Source organism: Cryptomeria japonica, unplaced genomic scaffold (assembly GCF_030272615.1).
Source record: "Cryptomeria japonica unplaced genomic scaffold, Sugi_1.0 HiC_scaffold_363, whole genome shotgun sequence".
In the NCBI taxonomy this organism is placed as follows: domain Eukaryota; kingdom Viridiplantae; phylum Streptophyta; class Pinopsida; order Cupressales; family Cupressaceae; genus Cryptomeria; species Cryptomeria japonica.
This window is the reverse complement of record NW_026729185.1, coordinates 76148-95000: the sequence shown is the minus strand read 5'-3', so window position 1 is coordinate 95000 and position 18853 is coordinate 76148. Positions and strand designations below refer to the sequence as shown.

At 60.4% G+C, this 18853-nt stretch overlaps 2 non-coding genes across 2 annotated transcripts; both read right to left on the bottom strand.

Annotated features, from left to right (window-relative positions):
* Window positions 1-2865: 2865 nt before the first annotated feature.
* Window positions 2866-2984, bottom strand: LOC131870978 (5S ribosomal RNA). Its single transcript, XR_009369275.1, has one exon. It is a non-coding gene; the product is annotated as a 5S ribosomal RNA (ribosomal RNA).
* A 7816-nt stretch (window positions 2985-10800) lies between these two features.
* On the bottom strand, window positions 10801-10919 carry LOC131870996 (5S ribosomal RNA). The gene has a single exon (XR_009369293.1). It is a non-coding gene; the product is annotated as a 5S ribosomal RNA (ribosomal RNA).
* Between the last annotated feature and the right edge of the window lie 7934 nt (window positions 10920-18853).

Here is an 18853-nt window from a genome sequence, read left to right as displayed (position 1 = left end):
CTCTTCCGAGGCCCGGTTGCCACCCTGGCGCGCACGAAGTCGGAAGTAGGGTTAATTGCCCGGGTGCGCACCTTTGCCAGGGTGGGCACCTTACCTGGGCTGCGCACCAGGGCGGGCTCAAGATGGCACGCGCGTTCCGTTTTTTTCACTATCTTTCAAAACGGAAATTTTAAAATCTCCTTTTTTTTTTGCCTTTTCTGGAAATTAGTGAAGGCAGCGCATCAAAGGTGCGCACCTCGCTGCCCACCTTGGTGTGCTCTGAGGTGCGCACCCGGGAGCGCTACGAAGTGTGCTCCAAGGTGCGGCGTGCACGTTGTCGGAGCCCGGTTTGCCCCGGGTGCGCACCTCGCCTGCACCTTGGCCGGGGTGGGCACCTTGGCTGGGTTTGCCCAGGGTGCGCTCCGAAGCGGGGTTACTGGAGCGCCCCCTCTTTTTTTGTCAGAGCGTTTGGTGGGGTTTCTCGCATTGGCTCTTCCCAGGCCCGGTTGTTGGGTGCGCTCCCACCCTGGCGCGCGCGAAGTTGGAAGTTGGGTTAATTGCCCGGGCGCGCACCTTCGCCAGGGTGGGCACCTTGGTGCGCACACCTTGGCTGGGCTGCGCACCAGGGCGGGCTCAAGATGGCACCAGCATTCCCTTTTTCTCACTATCTTTCAAAACGGAAATTTTAAAATCTCGTTTTTTTTTTGCCTTTTATGGAAATTAGTGAAGGCATCGCATCAAAGGTGCGCACCTCGCTGCCCACCTTGGTGTGCTCCGAGGTGCCCACCACGGTGCGCAACGCCGGTGCGAACCCGGGAGCGCCCCGATGTGTGCTCCAAGGTGCGGCGTGCACGAAGTCGGACCCCGGTTTGCCCCGGGTGCGCACCTCGCGTGCACCTTGGTGCGCACACCTTGGCTGGGTTGCGCGGCCTGGTGGGCACCATGGTGCGCACCAAGGAGCGCTCCGAAGTGTGCTCCAAGGTGCGGCGTGCACGAAGTCGGAGCCCGGTTTGCCCCGGGTACGCACCTCGCGTGCACCTTCGCCGGGGTGGGCACCTCGGCTGGGTTGCGCGCCCTGGTGCGCACCAAGGAGCGCTCCGAAGTGTGCTCCAAGGTGCGGCGTGCACGAAGTCGGAGCCCGGTTTGCCCCGGGTGCGCACCTCGCGTGCACCTTCGGCGGGGTTGCGCGCCCTGGTGGGCACCATGGTGCGCACCAAGGAGCGCTCCGAAGTGTGCTCCAAGGTGCGGCGTGCACGAAGTCGGAGCCCGGTTTGCCCCGGGTGCGCACCTCGCGTGCACCTTCGGCGGGGTTGCGCGCCCTGGTGGGCACCATGGTGCGCACCAAGGAGCGCTCCGAAGTGTGCTCCAAGGTGCGGCGTGCACGAAGTCGGAGCCCGGTTTGCCCCGGGTGCGCACCTCGCGTGCACCTTCGCCGCGGTGGGCACCATGGCGTGCACGAAGTCGGAGCCCGGTTTGCCCCGGGTGCGCACCTCGCGTGCACCTTCGCCGGGGTGGGCACCTCGGCTGGGTTGCGCGCCCTGGTGCGCACCAAGGAGCGCTCCGAAGTGTGCTCCAAGGTGCGGCGTGCACGAAGTCGGAGCCCGGTTTGCCCCGGGTGCGCACCTCGCGTGCACCTTCGCCAGGGTGGGCACCTCGGTGCGCACACCTTCTCAATGTTTTCTTGCCTTTTCTGGAAATTGGTGAAGGCAGCGCATCAAAGGTGCGCACCTCGGTGTGCTCCGAGGTGCGAACCCGAGAGCGCTCCGAGGTGCCCACGAAGTCGAAAGTCGGGTTAATTGCATTGTTTTCCCCGGGTGCGCTCCGAGGTGCGCAACATCGGCGCGCACCAAGGAGGGCTCCGAAGTGTGCTCCAAGGTGCGCACGATGGCGTGCACCTCTGGTGCGCACGATTCGGAGCTCGGTTTGACCGGGGTGCGCACACCTTGGCTGGGTTGCGCACCTTTTGTGCGCTCCAAGGTGCGCACGAAGTCGGAGCTCGGTTTGCCCCGGGTGCGCACCTTCGCCAGGGTGCGCACCTTGATGCGCACGCCTTGGCTGGGCTGCGCACCTTGGTGGGCGCCATGGTGCGCACCTTTCGTGCGCTCCAAGGTGCGCACGAAGTCGGAGCTCGGTTTGCCCCGGGTGCGCACCTTGGTGGGCGCCATGGTGCACTCCGAGGTGCCCAAGATTGGTGCGCACCAAGGAGCGCTCCGAAGTGCGCTCCAAGGTGCGCGCGAAGTCGAAAGTTGGGTTAATTGTCCGGTTTGCCTCGGGTGCGCACCTTGCGTGCACCTTCGCCAGGGTGGGCGCCTTGGTGCGCACACCTTGGCTGGGCTGCGCACACCTTGGCACCCGCGTTTCCTTCATTTTAAATTTTTTTTTTTTACAATCTCTCAAGTGGGAAATTCTATAATCTCAACTTTTTTTGCCTTTTCAGGAAACTTTTGAATGGAGCGCATCATTGGTGCGCTCCGAAGTGTGCTCCAAAGCTCTCTCCAGCTGCGTGCACCTGCCCCGGCCGCGCACCCGGCCCCGCCCAGCTTCGCTCACCTGTCCCGGGCGTCTGGTGCGGAACCTTAGAGTAAGAAACATCACCGTGCACCTTGGCCAACGTGCGCGACTCGACCGAGCGCGCACTGGCCGAGGTGCACACCGATTTCACCTGGGTGCGCGCGCAGCACCTCGGGCGCACCGGGGTGCGCGCACAACGCCCGGGTTGCACCGTGGCCTGTGTGCTCGGGGCGCCTCGGGTGCGCGCTCGGTGTCGCCCCCAGCGCGCGCGGTAGTGCGGGCAGCGCACCCCGGCCCGGCCCGGCCCCGACGAGAACGCAAACGGGCAAAAGGTTTATTCAAATAGCATTGCGATGCCCGGCGAAAAACTAAAAAAGGGTGCAACACCGGGACTTCCCGGGAGGTCACCCATCCCAGTACTACTTCGGCCCAAGCGCGCTTAACTGCGGAGTTCTGATGGGATCCGGTGCACTAACGCTGGTATGATCGCACCCGTTATGAGCTTGTCGCAGTGTGTACTTAGCAAACCGCGACCCACGTGCGAATCCACCCCGGCCACCCACCCCCGTCGAGGTGCACACCCTCCCTCGCGAAGTGCGCCCCGTTCGCCAAGTGTGAGCCCTGCCCGGGTGCGCGCACCTTGCTAGGGCGTCGGGTGTGCACCCGGCCCGGCCTACGTGCGTGCACCTGTAGGGGGCGTCGTGTGCGTGCAGTGTCCCGTCTGCAACGCGGTGCCCACACACCACCTCGGGCGCAACGACCTGCGCTCACATGTGGGCCGAGTGCACCTTGGTGCATGTTCGGGGCGCCTCGGGTGCACGCTCGATCTTGCCCCGGTGCACCAAGGCGCTCGGTTTGCCCCGGGTGCGCACTTGGTGCAAGGTGGGCACCCAAAATAGGGATCAAGCACCAAAACACAAGTTTCGGGATGCAAAATGGGACCCAAGGACCACAAATGCGTTCCAAGACCCATGATGGGTCCACGAGAACAAAAATGTGTTCCGAGACTTAATAAACAAATATTGGGTTTTAGGAGAAGAAACATGCTCTGATGCCCAAAACGAGAATCGACCCCGAAAAGGCCACAGGCCAAAAGTGGGATGCGAGACAAAAAAAAATGGGACCCGAGGACCAAAATTGGGTTCCCAGGTCGAAGACAGGGCAACCGGACAAGAAACGACCTCTAAGGCTCGAAATGAGTCCCGACGACTAAAACTTGACAAGAAGCACCCATCAGGCACCCAACTCGACACCCATGGGATGCCGACCCACCCGGGCTTCCACCTAGCACACCTTGGCACCCACCCACCCTCGCACCCAACCTCGCACCCAACTTAGCACCTTTGAACCCACATTGGCACTCACCCTGACCCTGGCACCTTGGAACCCACATTGGCACTCACCTTGACCCTGGCACCCACCTTTGCACTCACCTTGGGACCCACCCTGGCTCCCACCTCGGCACCCACCCAGACACCCACCTTGGTTCCTTGGCACCCACCTTGGATCCTTGGCACCCACCCCGACACCCACCTTGGCACGCAACTTGGCTACTTGCCACCCACCTTGGCTCCTTGACGCCCACCCCGACAACCACCCCGTGACCTACCCTGGCTAGGGTTGGTGCACACCCACCCTGGTGCCCACCTTGGCACCCACCCTATGACCCACCTTGGCACGCACCTTAGTACCCACCCCGTTACCCACCCTAGGACCCACCCCGTGACCCACCTTGGCCAGGGTGGGTGCCTTGGTGCGCACAACTTGCCTGGGCTGCACACCAGGGCGGGCTCAAGATGGCACCCGCGTTCCGTTTTTTTCACTATCTTTCAAAACGGAAATTTTAAAATCTCATTTTTTTCTTTTTTTTGCCTTTTCTGGAAATTAGTGAAGGCAGCGCATCAAAGGTGCGCAATGCTGGTGCGAACCCGGGAGCGCTCCGATGTGTGCTCCAAGGTGCGGCGTGCACGAAGTCCGAGCCCGGTTTGCCCCGGGTGCGCACCTCGCGTGCACCTTCGCCGGGGTGAGCACCTTGGCTGGGTTGCGCGCCCTGGTGCGTACCAAGGAGCGCTCTGAAGTGTGCTCCAAGGTGCGGCGTGCACGAAGTCGGAGCCCGGTTTGCCCCGGGTGTGCACCTCGGGTGCGCACCTCGCGTGCACCTTCGCTGCGGTGGGCACCTTGGCTGGGTTGCGCGCCTTGGTGGGCACCATGCAGTGCACGAAGTCGGAGCCCGGTTTGCCCCGGGCGCGCACCTCCGCCAGGGTGGGCACCTTGGTGCGCACAACTTGCCTGGGCTGCGCATCAGGAAGGGCTCAAGATGGCACCCGCGTTCCGTTTTTTTCACTATCTTTCAGAACGGAAATTTTAAAATATCGTTTTTTTTTGCCTTTTCTGGAAATTAGTGAAGGCAGCGCATCAAAGGTGCGCAACGCTGGTGCGAACCTGGGAGCGCTCCGATGTGTGCTCCAAGGTGCGGCGTGCACGAAGTCGGAGCCCGGTTTGCCTCGGGTGCGCCCTGGTGGGCACCATGGTGCGCACCAAGGAGCGCTCCGAAGTGTGCTCCAAGGTGCGGCCTGCACGAAGTCGGAGCCCGGTTTGCCCCGGGTGTGCACCTCGGGTGGGCACCTTGGTGCGCATGCCTTGCCTGGGCTGCGCACCAGGGCGGGCTCAAGATGGCACCCGCGTTCCTTTTTTTTCACTATCTTTCAAAACGGAAATTTTAAAATCTCATTTTTTTTTGCCTTTTTCTGGAAATTAGTGAAGGCAGCGCATCAAAGGTGCGCACCTCGCTGCCCACCACGGTGCGCAACGCCGGTGGGCACCCGGGAGTGCTTCGAAGTGTGCTCCAAGGTGCTGCGTGCACGTTGTCGGAGCCCGGTTTGCCCCGGGTGCGCACCTCGCGTGCACCTTCGTCGGGGTGGGCACCTTGGCTTGGTTTGCCCCGGCTGCGCTCCGAAGCGGGGTTATTGGAGCGCCGCCTCTTTTTTTGTCGGAGCGTTTGGTGGGGTTTCTCGCATTGGCTCTTCCGAGGCCCGGTTGCCACCCTGGCGCGCACGAAGTCGGAAGTAGGGTTAATTGCCCGGGTGCGCACCTTTGCCAGGGTGGCACCTTACCTGGGCTGCGCACCAGGGCGGGCTCAAGATGGCACGCGCGTTCCGTTTTTTTCACTATCTTTCAAAACGGAAATTTTAAAATCTCCTTTTTTTTTTGCCTTTTCTGGAAATTAGTGAAGGCAGCGCATCAAAGGTGCGCACCTCGCTGCCCACCTTGGTGTGCTCTGAGGTGCGCACCCGGGAGCGCTACGAAGTGTGCTCCAAGGTGCGGCGTGCACGTTGTCGGAGCCCGGTTTGCCCCGGGTGCGCACCTCGCCTGCACCTTGGCCGGGGTGGCACCTTGGCTGGGTTTGCCCAGGGTGCGCTCCGAAGCGGGGTTACTGGAGCGCCCCCTCTTTTTTTGTCAGAGAGTTTGGTGGGGTTTCTCGCATTGGCTCTTCCCAGGCCCGGTTGTTGGGTGCGCTCCCACCCTGGCGCGCGCGAAGTTGGAAGTTGGGTTAATTGCCCGGGCGCGCACCTTCGCCAGGGTGGGCACCTTGGTGCGCAAACCTTGGCTGGGCTGCGCACCAGGGCGGGCTCAAGATGGCACCAGCATTCCCTTTTTCTCACTATCTTTCAAAACGGAAATTTTAAAATCTCGTTTTTTTTTTGCCTTTTATGGAAATTAGTGAAGGCATCGCATCAAAGGTGCGCACCTCGCTGCCCACCTTGGTGTGCTCCGAGGTGCCCACCACGGTGCGCAACGCCGGTGCGAACCCGGGAGCGCCCCGATGTGTGCTCCAAGGTGCGGCGTGCACGAAGTCGGACCCCGGTTTGCCCCGGGTGCGCACCTCGCGTGCACCTTGGTGCGCACACCTTGGCTGGGTTGCGCGGCCTGGTGGGCACCATGGTGCGCACCAAGGAGCGCTCCGAAGTGTGCTCCAAGGTGCGGCGTGCACGAAGTCGGAGCCCGGTTTGCCCCGGGTGCGCACCTTCGCCGCGGTGGGCACCATGGCGTGCACGAAGTCGGAGCCCGGTTTGCCCCGGGTGCGCACCTCGCGTGCACCTTCGCCGGGGTGGGCACCTCGGCTGGGTTGCGCGCCCTGGTGCGCACCAAGGAGCGCTCTGAAGTGTGCTCCAAGGTGCGGCGTGCACGAAGTCGGAGCCCGGTTTGCCCCGGGTGTGCACCTCGGGTGCGCACCTCGCGTGCACCTTCGCTGCGGTGGGCACCTTGGCTGGGTTGCGCGCCTTGGTGGGCACCATGCAGTGCACGAAGTCGGAGCCCGGATTGCCCCGGGCGCGCACCTCCGCCAGGGTGGGCACCTTGGTGCGCACAACTTGCCTGGGCTGCGCACCAGGAAGGGCTCAAGATGGCACCCGCGTTCCGTTTTTTTCACTATCTTTCAGAACGGAAATTTTAAAATCTCGTTTTTTTTTGCCTTTTCTTGAAATTAGTGAAGGCAGCGCATCAAAGGTGCGCAACGCTGGTGCGAACCTGGGAGCGCTCCGATGTGTGCTCCAAGGTGCGGCGTGCACGAAGTCGGACCCCGGTTTGCCCCGGGTGTGCACCTCGCGTGCACCTTGGTGCGCACACCTTGGCTGGGTTGCGCGCCCTGGTGGGCACCATGGTGCGCACCAAGGAGCGCTCCGAAGTGTGCTCCAAGGTGCGGCGTGCACGAAGTCGGAGCCCGGTTTGCCCCGGGTGCGCACCTCGCGTGCACCTTCGCCGCGGTGGGCACCATGGCGTGCACGAAGTCGGAGCCCGGTTTGCCCCGGGTGCGCACCTCGCGTGCACCTTCGCCGGGGTGGGCACCTTGGTGTGCAGACCTTGGCTGGGTTGCGCGCCCTGGTGGGCACCATGGTGCGCACCAAGGAGCGCTCCGAAGTGTGCTCCAAGGTGCGGCCTGCACGAAGTCGGAGCCCGGTTTGCCCCGGGTGTGCACCTCGGGTGGGCACCTTGGTGCGCATGCCTTGCCTGGGCTGCGCACCAGGGCGGGCTCAAGATGGCACCCGCGTTCCTTTTTTTTCACTATCTTTCAAAACGGAAATTTTAAAATCTCATTTTTTTTTGCCTTTTTCTGGAAATTAGTGAAGGCAGCGCATCAAAGGTGCGCACCTCGCTGCCCACCACGGTGCGCAACGCCGGTGGGCACCCGGGAGTGCTTCGAAGTGTGCTCCAAGGTGCTGCGTGCACGTTGTCGGAGCCCGGTTTGCCCCGGGTGCGCACCTCGCGTGCACCTTCGTCGGGGTGGGCACCTTGGCTGGGTTTGCCCCGGCTGCGCTCCGAAGCGGGGTTATTGGAGCGCCGCCTCTTTTTTTGTCGGAGCGTTTGGTGGGGTTTCTCGCATTGGCTCTTCCGAGGCCCGGTTGCCACCCTGGCGCGCACGAAGTCGGAAGTAGGGTTAATTGCCCGGGTGCGCACCTTTGCCAGGGTGGGCACCTTACCTGGGCTGCGCACCAGGGCGGGCTCAAGATGGCACGCGCGTTCCGTTTTTTTCACTATCTTTCAAAACGGAAATTTTAAAATCTCCTTTTTTTTTTGCCTTTTCTGGAAATTAGTGAAGGCAGCGCATCAAAGGTGCGCACCTCGCTGCCCACCTTGGTGTGCTCTGAGGTGCGCACCCGGGAGCGCTACGAAGTGTGCTCCAAGGTGCGGCGTGCACGTTGTCGGAGCCCGGTTTGCCCCGGGTGCGCACCTCGCCTGCACCTTGGCCGGGGTGGGCACCTTGGCTGGGTTTGCCCAGGGTGCGCTCCGAAGCGGGGTTACTGGAGCGCCCCCTCTTTTTTTGTCAGAGCGTTTGGTGGGGTTTCTCGCATTGGCTCTTCCCAGGCCCGGTTGTTGGGTGCGCTCCCACCCTGGCGCGCGCGAAGTTGGAAGTTGGATTAATTGCCCGGGCGCGCACCTTCGCCAGGGTGGGCACCTTGGTGCGCACACCTTGGCTGGGCTGCGCACCAGGGCGGGCTCAAGATGGCACCAGCATTCCCTTTTTCTCACTATCTTTCAAAACGGAAATTTTAAAATCTCGTTTTTTTTTTGCCTTTTATGGAAATTAGTGAAGGCATCGCATCAAAGGTGCGCACCTCGCTGCCCACCTTGGTGTGCTCCGAGGTGCCCACCACGGTGCGCAACGCCGGTGCGAACCCGGGAGCGCCCCGATGTGTGCTCCAAGGTGCGGCGTGCACGAAGTCGGACCCCGGTTTGCCCCGGGTGCGCACCTCGCGTGCACCTTGGTGCGCACACCTTGGCTGGGTTGCGCGGCCTGGTGGGCACCATGGTGCGCACCAAGGAGCGCTCCGAAGTGTGCTCCAAGGTGCGGCGTGCACGAAGTCGGAGCCCGGTTTGCCCCGGGTACGCACCTCGCGTGCACCTTCGCCGGGGTGGGCACCTCGGCTGGGTTGCGCGCCCTGGTGCGCACCAAGGAGCGCTCCGAAGTGTGCTCCAAGGTGCGGCGTGCACGAAGTCGGAGCCCGGTTTGCCCCGGGTGCGCACCTTCGCCGCGGTGCGCACCATGGCGTGCACGAAGTCGGAGCCCGGTTTGCCCCGGGTGCGCACCTCGCGTGCACCTTCGGCGGGGTTGCGCGCCCTGGTGGGCACCATGGTGCGCACCAAGGAGCGCTCCGAAGTGTGCTCCAAGGTGCGGCGTGCACGAAGTCGGAGCCCGGTTTGCCCCGGGTGCGCACCTCGCGTGCACCTTCGGCGGGGTTGCGCGCCCTGGTGGGCACCATGGTGCGCACCAAGGAGCGCTCCGAAGTGTGCTCCAAGGTGCGGCGTGCACGAAGTCGGAGCCCGGTTTGCCCCGGGTGCGCACCTCGCGTGCACCTTCGCCGCGGTGGGCACCATGGCGTGCACGAAGTCGGAGCCCGGTTTGCCCCGGGTGCGCACCTCGCGTGCACCTTCGCCGGGGTGGGCACCTCGGCTGGGTTGCGCGCCCTGGTGCGCACCAAGGAGCGCTCCGAAGTGTGCTCCAAGGTGCGGCGTGCACGAAGTCGGAGCCCGGTTTGCCCCGGGTGCGCACCTCGCGTGCACCTTCGCCAGGGTGGGCACCTCGGTGCGCACACCTTCTCAATGTTTTCTTGCCTTTTCTGGAAATTGGTGAAGGCAGCGCATCAAAGGTGCGCACCTCGGTGTGCTCCGAGGTGCGAACCCGAGAGCGCTCCGAGGTGCCCACGAAGTCGAAAGTCGGGTTAATTGCATTGTTTTCCCCGGGTGCGCTCCGAGGTGCGCAACATCGGCGCGCACCAAGGAGGGCTCCGAAGTGTGCTCCAAGGTGCGCACGATGGCGTGCACCTCTGGTGCGCACGATTCGGAGCTCGGTTTGACCGGGGTGCGCACACCTTGGCTGGGTTGCGCACCTTTTGTGCGCTCCAAGGTGCGCACGAAGTCGGAGCTCGGTTTGCCCCGGGTGCGCACCTTCGCCAGGGTGCGCACCTTGATGCGCACGCCTTGGCTGGGCTGCGCACCTTGGTGGGCGCCATGGTGCGCACCTTTCGTGCGCTCCAAGGTGCGCACGAAGTCGGAGCTCGGTTTGCCCCGGGTGCGCACCTTGGTGGGCGCCATGGTGCACTCCGAGGTGCCCAAGATTGGTGCGCACCAAGGAGCGCTCCGAAGTGCGCTCCAAGGTGCGCGCGAAGTCGAAAGTTGGGTTAATTGTCCGGTTTGCCTCGGGTGCGCACCTTGCGTGCACCTTCGCCAGGGTGGGCGCCTTGGTGCGCACACCTTGGCTGGGCTGCGCACACCTTGGCACCCGCGTTTCCTTCATTTTAAATTTTTTTTTTTTACAATCTCTCAAGTGGGAAATTCTATAATCTCAACTTTTTTTGCCTTTTCAGGAAACTTTTGAATGGAGCGCATCATTGGTGCGCTCCGAAGTGTGCTCCAAAGCTCTCTCCAGCTGCGTGCACCTGCCCCGGCCGCGCACCCGGCCCCGCCCAGCTTCGCTCACCTGTCCCGGGCGTCTGGTGCGGAACCTTAGAGTAAGAAACATCACCGTGCACCTTGGCCAACGTGCGCGACTCGACCGAGCGCGCACTGGCCGAGGTGCACACCGATTTCACCTGGGTGCGCGCGCAGCACCTCGGGCGCACCGGGGTGCGCGCACAACGCCCGGGTTGCACCGTGGCCTGTGTGCTCGGGGCGCCTCGGGTGCGCGCTCGGTGTCGCCCCCGCGCGCGCGGTAGTGCGGGCAGCGCACCCCGGCCCGGCCCGGCCCCGACGAGAACGCAAACGGGCAAAAGGTTTATTCAAATAGCATTGCGACGCCCGGCGAAAAACTAAAAAAGGGTGCAACACCGGGACTTCCCGGGAGGTCACCCATCCCAGTACTACTCCGGCCCAAGCGCGCTTAACTGCGGAGTTCTGATGGGATCCGGTGCACTAATGCTGGTATGATCGCACCCGTTATGAGCTTGTCGCAGTGTGTACTTAGCAAACCGCGACCCACGTGCGAATCCACCCCGGCCACCCACCCCCGTCGAGGTGCACACCCTCCCTCGCGAAGTGCGCCCCGTTCGCCAAGTGTGAGCCCTGCCCGGGTGCGCGCACCTTGCTAGGGCGTCGGGTGTGCACCCGGCCCGGCCTACGTGCGTGCACCTGGAGGGGGCGTCGTGTGCGTGCAGTGTCCCGTCTGCAACGCGGTGCCCACACACCACCTCGGGCGCAACGACCTGCGCTCACATGTGGGCCGAGTGCACCTTGGTGCATGTTCGGGGCGCCTCGGGTGCACGCTCGATCTTGCCCCGGTGCACCAAGGCGCTCGGTTTGCCCCGGGTGCGCACTTGGTGCAAGGTGGGCACCCAAAATAGGGATCAAGCACCAAAACACAAGTTTCGGGATGCAAAATGGGACCCAAGGACCACAAATGCGTTCCAAGACCCATGATGGGTCCACGAGAACAAAAATGTGTTCCGAGACTTAATAAACAAATATTGGGTTTTAGGAGAAGAAACATGCTCTGATGCCCAAAACGAGAATCGACCCCGAAAAGGCCACAGGCCAAAAGTGGGATGCGAGACAAAAAAAAATGGGACCCGAGGACCAAAATTGGGTTCCCAGGTCGAAGACAGGGCAACCGGACAAGAAACGACCTCTAAGGCTCGAAATGAGTCCCGACGACTAAAACTTGACAAGAAGCACCCATCAGGCACCCAACTCGACACCCATGGGATGCCGACCCACCCGGGCTTCCACCTAGCACACCTTGGCACCCACCCACCCTCGCACCCAACCTCGCACCCAACTTAGCACCTTTGAACCCACATTGGCACTCACCCTGACCCTGGCACCTTGGAACCCACATTGGCACTCACCTTGACCCTGGCACCCACCTTTGCACTCACCTTGGGACCCACCCTGGCTCCCACCTCGGCACCCACCCAGACACCCACCTTGGTTCCTTGGCACCCACCTTGGATCCTTGGCACCCACCCCGACACCCACCTTGGCACGCAACTTGGCTACTTGCCACCCACCTTGGCTCCTTGACGCCCACCCCGACAACCACCCCGTGACCTACCCTGGCTAGGGTTGGTGCACACCCACCCTGGTGCCCACCTTGGCACCCACCCTATGACCCACCTTGGCACGCACCTTAGTACCCACCCCGTTACCCACCCTAGGACCCACCCCGTGACCCACCTTGGCCAGGGTGGGTGCACCCACCCTGGTGCCCACCTTGGCACCCACCCATCCTAGCACCCAGCCTGTGACCGGGCTTGGAACCCAACCTTGCACCCGCACCCGTCTTGGCCAGTGTGGGTGCGCACCCATCCTGGCACCCACGTTGTGACACACCCTTTAACCCACGCACCCTAGCACCCACGTTGGCACCCACCTTGGAACCCAACCTAGCAACTTGGCACCCACCCCGTGACCCACCTTGGCATCCACCATAGCAGTCGCCGACTTGGCACCCACCTCGGCACCCACCTTGACACTTGTGGACCCACCTTGCCACTCACCCTAGCATCGACCCATCCTAGCACCCACCCTGGCACCTTTGCACCCTAGCACTCACCCATCCTAGCACCTAACCTGTGACCCACCTTGACACTCACCCTCGCACCCACCTTGGAACCCAACCTAGCACCCACCCACCCTGACACCAACCCTAGCACCTACCCACCCTTGCACCCACCCTGTGACCCATCTTGGCACCCACCCATCCTACCACTCAACCTATCACCCACCTTCTCACCCACCTTGGCATCCACCTTAGCACCCACCCACACTGGCACCTTGGCACCCACCTCGGGCAAGGTGGGTGCACACCCACCCTGGCACCCAATTTAGAACCCACCGAGCATGTTACCCACCTTGGCACCCACATTGCAGCCCACCCTAGTACCCACCCTATGACCCACATTGGCATCCACACCCTAGCACCCAGGCACCTCGACACCCGCCTTGACACCCACCCTAGCACTGAACCTGTGACCCACCTTGGAACTCACCCTAGAACCCACCCACCCTGTGAACCACCTTGGCATCCACCTTAGCACCCACCCACCTTGGCACCCACTCTAGCACTCACCCATCCTAACACCCAACTTGTTACCCACCTTGGCACCCGCCCTCGCGTCCACCTTGAAACCCACCCTAGCACCCACCCACGCAGGAGCCCACCTTGGCACCCAACCTAACACCCACGCATCCTGGCACCCAACTTGTGACCCACCTTGGAACCCACCCTAGTACCCACCTTTGAACCCACTATATCACCAACCCACCTTGGCACCCACCCTATGACCCTCTTTGGAATCCACCCTAGCACGCACCCACCCTGGCACCCACCATGGAGCGCACCCTAGCACCCACCCACCTCGGCACGCACCTCAACACCCACCTTGGTGTGCGCACTGCGCCAACCTCTCAAAGACCCTATGTGGTGCGCTCCAAAGTGTACACCTTTGGTGCGCTCCAAGGTGCGCACCTTTGGTGCACACCGAGGTGCACACCAAAGTGTGCACCGAGGTGAGCACCAAAGTGCACTCCAGGGTGCACACCAAGGCGTGCACCTTTGGTGCGGTCAATGCAAACGAATTCGGAAGTTGGGGTCGATGTCCTAATCGCTGCTGCAGACTACACGTATGAGAATCGGACAAATAGCTTTATATAGGGGAGGTGTTGCGTTTGATGGGTCGACTCCCCTGGTTGTGTGCACTGCACCAACTTCAAAGACCCTGTCTTGTTTAAGAAGTCAAAAGTTGGGGTGGATGTCCTAATCATTGCTGCAGTCTACGCATGTATGAGAATCAGACAAATAGCTTATATAGGGGAGGTGTTGCATTCGGTGGGTTGACTCCCCTGGTTGTGCGCACTGCGCCAACCTCAAAGACCCCGCATAGCAGAAGAAGTCGGAAGTCGGATTTTGGTGAGCACCAAGGCGTGCACCTTTGGTGCGGTCAACGCAGACGAATTCAGAAGTTGGGGTGGATGTCCTAATCGTTGTTGCAGGCTACACATGTATGAGAATCAGACAAATAGCTTATATAGGGGAGGTGTTGGGTTTGATGGGTCAACTCCCTTGGTTGTGCGCATTACGCCAACCTCAAAGACCTTGTTTTCGTTAAGAAGTCAAAAGTTGGGGTCAATGTCCTAATGGCTCCTGCAGGCTACACATGTATGAGAATCGGACAAATAGCTTATATAGGGGAGGTGTTGGGTTTGATGGGTCGACTCCCCTGGTTGTGCGCATTACGTCAACCTCAAAGACCTTGTTTTCGTTAAGAAGTCAAAAGTTGGGGTCGATGTCCTAATTGCTCCTGTAGACTACACATGTATGAGAATCAGACAAATAGCTTATATAGGGGAGGTGTTGGGTTTGATGGGTTGACTCCCCTAGTTGTTCGCATTACACCAACCTCAAAGACCTTGTTTTCGTTTAGAAGCCGAAAGTTGGGGTCGATGTCCTAATTGCTCCTGCAGGCTACGCATGTATGAGAATCAGACAAATAGCTTATATAGGGGAGGTGTTGGGTTTGATGGGTCGACTCCCCTGGTTGTGCGCATTGCGCCAACCTCAAAGACCCTGCATTGCGGATGAAGTCGAAAGTCAGAGTTTGGTGTGCTACAAGGTGTGGTCGAAGGTGCTCACCTAGGTGTGCACCTTTGGAGCACAGGAAAAGTGCCCTCCAAAAGTGCGCACCTTTGGAGTGCACAAAAGTGCCCTCCAAAAGTGCGCACCTTTGGAGCGCAGAAAAGTGCCCTCCAAAAAGTGCCCTCCAAAAGTGCGCACCTTTGGAGCGCAGAAAAGTGCCCTCCAAAAAGTGCCCTCCAAAAGTGCGCACCTTTGGAGCGCAGAAAAGTGCCCTCCAAAAAGTGCCCTCCAAAAGTGCGCACCTTTGGAGCGCAGAAAAGTGCCCTCCAAAAAGTGCCCTCCAAAAGTGCGCACCTTTGGAGCGCAGAAAAGTGCCCTCCAAAAAGTGCCCTCCAAAAGTGCGCACCTTTGGAGCGCAGAAAAGTGCCCTCCAAAAAGTGCCCTCCAAAAGTGCGCACCTTTGGAGCGCAGAAAAGTGCCCTCCAAAAAGTGCCCTCCAAAAGTGCGCACCTTTGGAGCGCAGAAAAGTGCCCTCCAAAAAGTGCCCTCCAAAAGTGCGCACCTTTGGAGCGCAGAAAAGTGCCCTCCAAAAAGTGCCCTCCAAAAGTGCGCACCTTTGGAGCGCAGAAAAGTGCCCTCCAAAAAGTGCCCTCCAAAAGTGCGCACCTTTGGAGCGCAGAAAAGTGCCCTCCAAAAGTGCGCACTTTTGGTGCGCACCAAGGCGCTGGTTCGGTCGTTGCAGGCGAGTTCGGAAGTTGGGGTCGATGTCCTGAGCGGAGGTGCAAACTACACAGGTGTCGGAATCGGACAAATAGCTTATATAGGGGAGGTGTATGCTTCGATGGGTCGACTCCCCAGGTTGAGCGCACCGCGCCAACCTCAAAGACCCTACGGTATGGATGAAGTCGGAAGTTGGGTCCGATGACCGATTCGATTAGTAGGTATGCTCATGAGGTCGGAATTTGGGTCCGATGACCTGCCATGTGCAGGAAGGCGAATGTTGACACTGTGCGTTGCAAGGTGCACACCAAGGCGCTGGTGCGGTCTTTTTAGTCGAGTTCGGAAGTTGGGGTCGATGTCCTGATCGGAGGTGCAAGCTACACAGGTGTGGGAATCGGACAAATAGCTTATATAGGGGAGGTGTATGCTTCGTTGGGTCGACTCCCCGGGTTGAGCGCACCGCGCCAACCTCAAAGACCCTACGGTATGGATGAAGTCGGAAGTTGGGTCCGATGACCGATTCGATATGTAGGCATACTCGCGAGGTCGGAATTTGGGTCCGATGACCTGCCACGTGCAGGAAGGCGAATGTTGGCACTGTGCGTTGCAAGGTGCGCACCAAGGCGCTGGTTCGGTCGTTGGAGGCGAGTTCGGAAGTTGGGGTCGATGTCTTGATCGGAGGTGCAAACTACACAGGTGTGGGAATCGGACAAATAGCTTATATAGGGGAGGTGTATGCTTCGTTGGGTCGACTCCCCGGGTTGAGCGCACCGCGCCAACCTCAAAGACCCTACGGTATGGATGAAGTCGGAAGTTGGGTCCGATGACCGATTCGATATGTAGGCATACTCGCGAGGTCGGAATTTGGGTCCGATGACCTGCCATGTGCAGGAAGGCGAATGTTGGGACTGTGCGTCGCAAGGTGCGCACCAAGGCGCTGGTGCCGTCGTTGCAGTCGAGTTCGGAAGTTGGGGTCGATGTCCTGGTCAGAGGTGCAAACTACACAGGTGTGGGAATCGGACAAATAGCTTATATAGGGGAGGTGTATGCTTCGATGGGTCGACTCCCTGGGTTGAGCGCACCGCGCCAACCTCAAAGACCCTACAGTATGGATGAAGTCGGAAGTTGGGTCCGATGACCGATTCGATACGTAGGCATATTGGCGAGGTCTGAATTTGTGTCCGATGACCTGCCATGCGCAGGAAGGCGGAATTTGGGTCCGATGACCGAGTTGATGGCGTGCCATGCGCAGAAAGGCGGAATTTGGGTCCGATGACCGAGTTGATGTTGATGGCCCGCCATGCACAGGAAGGCGGAATTTGGGTCCGATGACCGATTTGAAGGCGTGCCATACGCAAAAAGGCGGAGTTTGGGTCCGATGACCGAGTTGATATTGATGGCCCGCCATGCGCAGGAAGGCGGAATTTGGGTCCGATGACCTGACATACGCATGGAGTCCGACTCGGGGGCCGATGTTCGATTCGATGACTTGCATTGTGGGTAAAGTCGGAAGTTGTGGTCTTTGACCCGATTCGATGACCAGACTTCGGCTGCTTGAGAATCGGACAAATAACTTATATAGGGGAGGTAGTGTTCTCGAGCATCCTCCCCCCGTGCCCGTTTATGTCGATTGATGCTGGTGCTCGACTGGTTGGAGCGCTCGGATGCAAAAATCTTGCACCAGGATTTATCGATTGTGATGGACACGGCAAGTCTCCTGATTGCTATGCAGGAGCTCATCGTGAATCTCTATGCGGCCTTGGTATGGACTCGACCTGCGGAATGGTTCGGCAATGGTAGTCGCTCCAACACGTCCTTGCAATGGCCACAGAGGTGATTCGACTAGAGCTCCAGTCTAGCTTTTGGGTTGCTTGGCGGACTGGTATAGCCGCGATCGAGTTCCGGCCATGAACGTTTTAGATAGCTCTTGGGCTTTCTGGGACGGAAGTCGGAAGTTTGGGCTGTTGTCCGATTTGATGACCATTCTTCGGATGTGTGAGAATCGGACAAATAACTTATATAGGGGACTGTGTTGTCTCACGCAGCCCCCTCCGTGCCCCTCTATCTCGACCGATGTTGGTGCTTGAAAGGGTTGGGATCGCTCGGATTTATAAACGTGCACCACCATTTGTCGAGTGTGAGGGACGCGGCAGGTCTCCTAAATGCTATGCGGGCGCTCTCTGAGAATCTCTATCCGGCCTCGACACAGACTAGTCTTGCTGAATGGTTTGGCACTGGTAGTCGATCCAACACGTCGTTGTTGTGGCCGCCTAGGCGATTCGATTCGAGCCCCCGTCTAGCTTTTGGGTTGCTTGGCGGATTTTGCCCTATCCGCAAGTGAGCTCGGTCCCTAAACGTTCGAGAAACCCGATTGCTATGCGCCGACTCTCTTTCTTGCGAGCCTCCATCTAGCTTTTGGGTCTCTACGGAACGGAAGTCGGAATCTGGGACCGTTGTTTGATTCGACGAGGCAGACTACGGTTGTGCGAGAATCGGACAAATAACTTATATAGGGGAGGTGTTGACTGGAGCATTCTCCCCCGTGCCCCTCTAACTCGACCAATGCTGGCGCTCGAACGGTGGTAGCGCTCGGATTTTCATTGAGCGCCAGCATTGGTCGATTTAGAGGGGCATGCGAGATTCCCGAATGCTATGCGAGGGCTCTAACGGAAATGTCTATTGGTTTCGGTATGGATGCAATTGCGAGTGGTTCGGCAAAGGTAGTCGTTCCGATGCGTCCATGTCGTGGCCAAATCGATAATTCGATTTGAGCCCTCGTATAGCATTTGGGTCTCTCGATGTGATTCCGCATTCCAGTCCCTTTGGGCACTGCTTGAGCCGCATCCCAGGGGGTTCCCTTCCCAATAATCTGCCTCGCAACCCGATTGCTATGCGGTGAGGCTCCTCGGCCGCCTCGGAACTATCTGTGTATCAGACGCATCGCGGGATAAGGGGTTGGCAACGGTAGTCGCCCCAAGCGCGTCCGATGCTTGGACCATTCCGAGGCGGCCCTGAAGCCTCTTCCGTCTAGCCGTTGGGTCCTTCTCGCCGCATCCCTCGCCTCGCACCCCGATTGCTATGCGGTGAGGCTCCTCGGCCGCCTCGGAACTATCTGTGTATCGGACGCGTCGCGGGATAAGGGGTTGTCACTGGTAGTCGCCCCAAGCGCGTCCGATGCTTGGACCATTCCGAGGCGGCCCTGAAGCCTCTTCCGTCTAGCCGTTGGGTCCTTCTCGCCGCATCCCTCGCCTCGCACCCCGATTGCTATGCGGTGAGGCTCCTCGGCCGCCTCGGAACTATCTGTGTATCGGACGCGTCGCGGGATAAGGGGTTGTCATTGGTAGTCGCCCCAAGCGCGTCCGATGCTTGGACCATTCCGAGGCGGCCCTGAAGCCTCTTCCGTCTAGCCGTTGGGTCCTTCTCGCCGCATCCCTCGCCTCGCACCCCGATTGCTATGCGGTGAGGCTCCTCGGCCGCCTCGGAACTATCTGTGTATCGGACGCGTCGCGGGATAAGGGGTTGTCACTGGTAGTCGCCCCAAGCGCGTCCGATGCTTGGACCATTCCGAGGCGGCCC